General features: G+C 45.8%; 1 long non-coding RNA gene across 1 annotated transcript in view; it reads right to left on the reverse strand.

Moving 5' to 3' along the window:
• Nucleotides 1-6,849: 6,849 nt before the first annotated feature.
• LOC117511964 overlaps nt 6,850-8,594 on the reverse strand; it is a 58,233-nt gene continuing 56,488 nt past the window's right edge. The window contains exon 4 of the long non-coding RNA XR_004561163.1: nt 6,850-6,900. This is a non-coding gene — a long non-coding RNA (uncharacterized LOC117511964). The remainder of the gene's footprint in view (nt 6,901-8,594) is intronic.

An 8,594-nucleotide genomic window follows, 5' to 3' on the forward strand; every position in this document is an offset into this window, starting at 1 on the left:
GTGATTTGGGGCTATATAAAAAAAAATTGATTGACTGATTGATTAAACAAACCCACACACAGACATCTCTACAGCAACCCTGGATATAGGATCCCATCTGGGAATCAACTATCATCTTCCCCACCGAGGGACTGCCACATGAATTAAGTTACTGTGCGTTCTGAAAATTTGTACAAACCACAGCATCTCATAAAACATCACTCAATACAAATTTAAAATCAGCGAACATCCCATCTGTGTGAAACCTTACTAATTCATATAAAAACCTCAACCTCTGTAATTACCTTATTGGTCACAATGTGCTGCGGCAACAAACTCACATGAAACAAGGACAGCAATTCACAAATGTGGATCGGTACTCTTAATATGACTGGTGCGGTTAATACTTTGGAAGAAATCTTGTATTGCATATAAAGAAGCATTTGGGAGCTTATCGACGAGTTACGAATCACAGGATTAAATGGAAGAAATAGATTTTCTCAACTCAGTGGTTACTGCCATGTTCCACACAGTGCCATAATGTTGGTTACATCATCAGCCTACGTCTGTTAAATACGAGATCTGTTAGAAAAGTATTGGACCTTTTTATTTTTTGCAAAAACTATATGGATTTGCATCATGTGCGCTTGCATCAGCCAAGCTTGAACCTTCGTGCACATGCGTGAGTTTTTTCACGCCAGTCGGTTGCATCATTCGCCTGTGGGCAGGCTTTGAGTGAGCACTGGTCCACCCCTCTCGTCGGATTTTCACTGTCAAGAAAATGTCTGAATGGCTGGAGCAGCGCTGCATCAAATTTTTCAAGAAACTGTGTGAGACAGCCAGGTGGAAACCATTCGGAAAATTCAGATGGCTTTCGGTGAAAATCCTGGGCATCACACAGATTAAGGAGCATTACAACCGGATTAAAGACGGCCCACAGTGGCTGAGGGCGCGCCGCGCTTCGAGCAGCCATCAACAGACTGAAATGACCAGATCATTTCCAAAGTGAAGGCTGTGCTCATCCGGGCATAGTTGCCCGGATGAGAAGCAAATTCTTACCCATTAGGAGGCAGCACATGTAATTCGGGCAGCCTCTATTCCAGAAAAATCCAGAAAATTCTCATGCCTGTTGAATAACTAACATACTGGTAGCTGCTAGCTATCTGGTGATACATACAGAACTGGAACAGAACTGTTTTCCAACAGTAAAATGACTGTACTATTTGCAGTTTTTGTATCTTCTGAACTAAAAGGCTTACAGGATGTTGTACGAATCAGGATGCGTGAGTAACTGGAGTGCGTATTACAACCCCAATTCCAATGACGTTGGGACATTGTGTGAAATGTAAATACAAACAGAATACAATGATTTGCAAATCCTCTTCAACCTATATTCAATTGAATACACCACAAAGACAAGATATTTAATGTTCAAACTGATAAGCATTTTTGTTTTTGTGCAAATATTTGCTCATTTTTAAAATGGATGCCTGCAACACGTTTCAAAAAAGCTAGGACAGGAGCAACAAAAGAATGGGAAAGTTGATGAATGCTCAAAGAACACCTGTTTGGAACATTCCACAGGTGAACAGGTTAATTGGAAACAGGTGAGCGTCATGATTGAGTATAAAAGGAGCATCCCCAAAAGGCTCAGCCATTCACAAGCAAAGATGGTGTTATATGGCTGGGGGGGCCTGGCTGCCGGTTTGTTTCTGTTTTTTGGTTTTCCTCCCAGGTGGCTTGCGTTTGGGACTGAGTGGCTGTGTTGCTGAGGCTGTCAGGACCTCACCCTGATCACCTGCGACTCGTCAGGACTCACAGCTGTGGTGCATCTGGATGGATTGGAACATGTTGGCATTTAAGACTGGAGTGCACAGTGTGTATTTGCCAGAGACTCGACCTTGTGACCAGACGGGTGAGATCGTCGTCTCGGGAGCCATCTCATCAACAGCGGATGCTGAGAACGTCCAGGTTTGATGCACAGTCTGTGAAAGAGGAGGGGGTGAGGTTTCACGCTCGTCAGCACACTTCCTGAGGTACGTTAGATTTTGTGACTAACATTTATACAGTCAGTAAATGTGGTGTCCCTCACACCTTATTGTATTGAGCTGTTTGTTAGTCATGTATCAGCTTTCACTGCAGTGGAGTTTTGTGAACTGATTGTTCCATGCCTGCAGGTTGGGAAGCTGATCAGTAATCAAGCCAGGAAGTGTTTGCTGTTTGTACACCTTTAAGTGTTCTGTGTGTAGAGTGTGGACTCACATAATGGTTCCTTCTTTCACAGACTCGGTTGTTGCGGCCACCTGGGGGGTGTCGGCGGGGTCCTTGGATCCGAAACAGCTTCTGGATCCGGACCGTTAGCGCTGCTGGGAGCGCACCACGCCAGGCCGCACCTTTTGTTATTATATTATCACTGTTATGTATTAAATTCAGTTAGCCTTTGTACCGTGCTCTGCTTATTTCATACTGGGTCCTTCAAACGCTGGTCGGTTCTCCGAGCTGCGTCCGACACATAACAGTAGTCTCTGGCCAAACATCACGGACCCAGCGGTAGCAGAGACGGTAACGCGCCGGGAAGGCGGCAGCAGACGTTCAGTGGTTATCCGGATCAGTTGCGGGGCTCTCCGCCTGGAAGGTGCGTGTTTGAGAACCCATTACTGGATACTGATTTGTGCTCTCTTGCAGCCGTGTTCCTGTGTTGTGCCTTATCCGTGGGTCGTGGTGGAGTGTGACTGGCGACGGCTTCGCGCCACGCTCCGACCGGATAAGAGGGTTAAACGGGAGCTGCAAGAGTGCGTTTGTAATGGGTTCACGCGCACGGCGGAGCTCTGTTAGCACGGGTCGCTGAGCTTCCTGTGTTACAGTCGTAGCCACGTTTCCCCGGACAAAGGTAACTACTGCGTCTGTTGTATCAGCTCCGGCGTTATTTAGTTGAGCACATTTTGGTTGTGTGTTGCACTCAGCTGCGCACATAAAGGCAGCTCGTTTGTTTTTTCTGTCGCCAAAGGGGTTTTTTCATTTTTAGCACTCTGGCTCCTCCTTGTGGTGACTGAATCACGTTACCGTCAAGCTCTTGAGTAGGAACAGGTGTGTTCCATTTGGTTGAGCTTGACGGTATAACTCACTGATTTGTTTTGTGTTAGTTCATTTTGTGTGGGTGTTTTTTGAGTTGGTTTTTTGTGTGGGATTTTATTTTTTGTTGTCCACTATTTGTCTGGGGTTGTGACCCTGCAGCCTGTCTGAAAAAGAACAAAAAAACAAAAAACAAAAAAGGGACCCAAACAACTGTGTGTTGGTCTGTTTGTTTTTTTCTTTTATTTCTTTTTGTTTCACATCCCCAGGGTTAGATGGAACGGTCCCCTGGGGGGTGATGGGGTGGTACTTGGGTTGTTTTTTCTCTTTGTTTTTTGTTATGCCCTCTCTTCTCCTCTGACTCCAGCCGGGTGTGCCGTGGTGTCGGCATTGCTGGAGGGGTGCAGTTGGGTTGTGCTGGGCGTTTCCCAGGTAGCCTCTGCACCCGGGAGGGGAGGGGGGGGGGGTTTTGGGGTATCTTTTTGTTTTCCCCCCCCTGTTTCCGCCCTCAGGGTTTGACTGTGGTGTCCTCTGGGGGGGAAAGGGCTGTAGGCCCATCTAGCCATGGACGGCCGGGGCTGGGTCCATTGGTCATGAGGGGAGGCGTCTCCTGGGGTTGACAAGTGGTCCTCTGGGAGGCGCTGGTAGTCCCCGTGGGCGACGTTGGATCCCAGAGGGACCTAGGTCGTGGTTATTACTCCTGGAGCTGGCGGGAGGCCCTCTGGGGGGTGTTGGTACCTACATGTCGTTTGGGGGGGAGGAGGGGGGGTATTTTAGCATTTTTGTTTGTAAACTCAAGTTTGGGTTTTTCTTTTCTCCCCTTCCCTGGGGTTTGATGGAACGGTCCTCTGGGGAGGGGGGGGGGGTGTTTTAGTATTTTTATTTGTAAGCTCAAGTTTGGGTTGTTTTTCTTTTCTCCCCTTCCCTGGGGTTTGATGGGACGGTCCCCTGGGGAGGGGGGGGGGGGTGTTTTGGTTGTTTGTGTTTTGTTTTATGACTAATTACACATGTTTGGATAAAGGCTGACCGCACAGGTGTAAGAACTCCTGGCCACACCTGTGCTAAGAGACTGTCAGAAACAAGGGCAAAGATGCAGCCAGTTCAACCAGTCTGTTGGAGGATGAACGCAGACGCGGTTTCCAGCCATGGTCCCTGGAGGGGGGTGTTTCTCCTGGGCCAGGTGTGTGTGGTCGCCGGGAGGCTTCCCGTGAGGGTGGGGTACTGTTATATGGCTGGGGGGGCCTGGCTGCCGGTTTGTTTCTGTTTTTTGGTTTTCCTCCCAGGTGGCTTGCGTTTGGGACTGAGTGGCTGTGTTGCTGAGGCTGTCAGGACCTCACCCTGATCACCTGCGACTCGTCAGGACTCACAGCTGTGGTGCATCTGGATGGATTGGAACATGTTGGCATTTAAGACTGGAGTGCACAGTGTGTATTTGCCAGAGACTCGACCTTGTGACCAGACGGGTGAGATCGTCGTCTCGGGAGCCATCTCATCAACAGCGGATGCTGAGAACGTCCAGGTTTGATGCACAGTCTGTGAAAGAGGAGGGGGTGAGGTTTCACGCTCGTCAGCACACTTCCTGAGGTACGTTAGATTTTGTGACTAACATTTATACAGTCAGTAAATGTGGTGTCCCTCACACCTTATTGTATTGAGCTGTTTGTTAGTCATGTATCAGCTTTCACTGCAGTGGAGTTTTGTGAACTGATTGTTCCATGCCTGCAGGTTGGGAAGCTGATCAGTAATCAAGCCAGGAAGTGTTTGCTGTTTGTACACCTTTAAGTGTTCTGTGTGTAGAGTGTGGACTCACATAATGGTTCCTTCTTTCACAGACTCGGTTGTTGCGGCCACCTGGGGGGTGTCGGCGGGGTCCTTGGGTCCGAAACAGCTTCTGGCTCCGGACCGTTAGCGCTGCTGGGAGCGCACCACGCCAGGCCGCACCTTTTGTTATTATATTATCACTGTTATGTATTAAATTCAGTTAGCCTTTGTACCGTGCTCTGCTTATTTCATACTGGGTCCTTCAAACGCTGGTCGGTTCTCCGAGCTGCGTCCGACACATAACAGATGGGGTGAGAATAACCAATTTGTGAACACCTGCATGAAAAAATAGTCCAACAGTTTAAGAACAATGTTTCTCAATGTTCAACTGCAACAAATTTAGGGATTCCATCATCTACAGTCCATAATATAATCAGAAGATTCAGAGAATCTGGAGCACTTTTGACACGTAAACGGCAAGGCTGAAAACCAACACTGAATGCCCATGACCTTTGATCCCTCAGGCAGCACTGCATTAAAAACCAACATCACTGTGCAAAGGATCTTACCGTGTGGGCTCAGGAACACTTCAGAAAATCATTGTCAGTTAATACAGTTTGTCGCTACATCTACAAGTGTAAGTTAAAACTCTACCATGAAAAGCGAAAGCCATACATCAACAACATCCAGAAACGCCGCCGCCATCTCTGGGCCCAAGCTCATTTGAAATGGACAGATGCAAAGTGGAAAAGTGTGCTGCGTTCTGATGAGACCACATTTCAAATTGTTTTTGGAAATCATGGACGTTGTGTCCTCCGGACAAAACAGGAAAAAGACCATCCAGATTGTTACCAGTGCAAAGTTCAAAAGCCAGCATCTGTGATGGTATGGGGGTGTGTTAGTGCCCATGGCATGGACAACTTACACATCTGTGATGGCACCATCAATGCTGAAAGGTACATCCAGGTTTTGGAGTAACACATGCTGCCATCCAAGCAACGTCTTTTTCAGGGACGTCCCTGCTTATTTCAGCAAGACAATGCCAAGCCACATTCTGCATGTGTTTCAACAGAGTGGCTTCGTAGTAAAAGAGTGCAGGTACTAGACTGGCCTGCCTGCAGTCCAGACCTGTCACCCATTGAAAATGTGTGGCCATTATGAAGCACAAAATACGACAACGGATACCCCGAACTGTTGAACAACTGACGTTGTACATCAATGAATGGGAAATAATTCCACCTACAAAGCTTCAACAATTAGTGTCTTTAGTTCCCAAATGCTTATTGAGGGTTATTAGAAGGAAAGGTGATGTAACACAGTGGTAAACATACCACTGTCCCAGCTTTTTTGAAACGTGTTGCAGGCATCCATTTCAAAATGAGAAAATATTTGCAAAAAAAAACAAAAAAACAAACAAACAATAAAGTTTATCAGTTTGAACATTAAATATCTTGTCTTTGTGGTGTATTCAACTGAATGTAGGTTGAAGAGGATTTGCAAATCATTGTATTCTGTTTTTATTTACATTTCACACAACATCTCAACTTCATTGGAATTGGGGTTGTAAGTGAAGGCTTGCAGGACGGTCGCCACAGGGGGCCACGTAGTACATGAAATCTCTGGTAGCCACAAAGTATGTTTTTGTGGCCACGGACCATCTGGCCACAGTTAATGTTCAATAGTGTGGTTCATGTGATAGAGGAATATTCAGAGGACAGGATGAGATGGAGCTGGATGGTCTGCTACGATGACCACTTGTGCATAAGTTCAAATGTGTGGACCAAATCAATGTTCTGGAGGCAGAAGCAGAGCAAGAACAGAACTGCAGTTGAATGAAGTGCCCCCCCAACACCCAAATCATCAATGACTGAGAGACTCCAGAATTTGGAGTCTTCTGGAGTTGCCAACCTGTTATGTGGAAGCGTTTACTGTGGTTTATCAGTGCCAGTTACATTAAAAAGGAGCCTATGTATTTGGAATTATGTGTTCCTGTCTGATTAGCAGTTTTGAGAGTGAAAACAAAAGCGATTTACTCACTGTCCTCGCCGGGGCATGGCATACCAGGCTGCTCCGGGATACTGGGGAAAACTGTGAAAAGATAATCACTGAATCAGAAAATAGTTTCCATCTGACCATTTTAGTCTGTCATTTTTCTTTTGTGGCAAACACAGGTGTCATAAAAAAGACAAGAGCAAAGCAAAGCGTAGCCTTTGCCCCCACTCATGTATATAAAAAGGTGTCATGGGTTCATCAACTGGCATATGTAAAGCAGAATAAAATAAATTTAAATAATTTAAGATTTGTAATGTTTTTACAAATCCTCAAAAATACCAGGTACATATCTGTGACATCGTGTAAGCTACCTTTTAGATGCATGGGTATTAAATGTGGTGGATAGACGCTAGCCCTACACCCCAGGGCACTGGACTTGCCTGTGGTGCCAATGACTGCAAGCTAACCTCAATAATGCTCTTTGTTTATGATGCTATTTTGGTTTGTCTGTTTCCTGTTTCTTCAGATTGGTAAATTTTTGTAAAACCTTGTAACTGTTAGAATGGCCTAAGCAGAGGGTCACCCCTCTGAGTCTGGTCTGCTTGAGGTTTCTTCCTCAACATCATCAGAGGGAGTTTTTCCCCTTACCACTGTCACCCGTGTGCTTACTTTAGGGGTTGATAAGATTAGACCTTACTCGGGTAAAGGGCCTCGAGGCACCTTTGTTTTGATTTGACGCTGTATTAATTAAATAAATAGAACTGAACTGAAATTAATAAGATCCAACAGCACCAAGGCTGTAGTGGTATCCAAGTCCACTGCTTGCGAAAGGTCATTCACGACTTTAGTAAGTGCTGTCTCTGTGGACTGATATTTTCTAAAAGCTGAATGCAATGGCTCAGAAAGATTAATCTCAGTGAGGTGGTCCATGAGCTGTTGTGAAACCACTTTTTCCTGGATTTTAGAACAAAATGATAGATTTGATATCGGCCTATAATTTTTCAGTACACTAGGGTTGAGATTGGATTGCTTAAGCAATGGTTTAATTACTGCAGACTTGAAACATTTAGGGACAGATCCGGAAGTTATAATTTTCAGCACAGTAGGCCCAAGAGTGTACCATAGATCCTTAAACAGTTTTGTTGGTATGGGATCAAATAAGCAGGTTGTGCTTTTTGTAGATGTCACAAGCTTGGTCACTGCGCCTAATAAGATACCATCAAAAAATGTAAAGCTGGGTAACACCTCAGAGTTACATTGAGAAAAATAAATATTTGAACACCCTGTGTTTTTGCAAGTTCTACCACTTAAAAAGCACGTCCGTGTTGGAAGTCTCGGATACTCACTCATACTCACACGGACGTGCTTTTTGTTGTGCGACATTGCGGCTCTGTCCCGATGCGCGAATTCCTCTGCACGTCTTTCATTACAAAATCTCCTGTAACAGTGGAATGTGCCGCAAAAGTGCTGATGTCCACCTCTTCTGCAATTTCTCTGATAGTCACACGACGTCCCGGATCAACACAGCATTCACTTTGGAAATGATCTGGTCGTTTCAGCCTGTTGATGGCCGCTTGGAGTGCGGCGCGCCCTCTGCCGCTGTGGGCCGTCTTTAATCCAGTTGTAATGCTCCTTAATCTGTGTGACGCCCAGAGTATCCTCACGAAAGCCGTCTGAATCTTCCGAATGGTTTCCACCTGCCTTTCTTTCACAGTTTCTGGAAAAATTTGATTCAGCGCTGCTCCAATCGCTCAGCCATTTCCCTGACAATGAAAATCCGACGAGGGGGT

Source organism: Thalassophryne amazonica, chromosome 6 (genome assembly GCF_902500255.1).
Source record: "Thalassophryne amazonica chromosome 6, fThaAma1.1, whole genome shotgun sequence".
NCBI lineage: Eukaryota > Metazoa > Chordata > Actinopteri > Batrachoidiformes > Batrachoididae > Thalassophryne > Thalassophryne amazonica.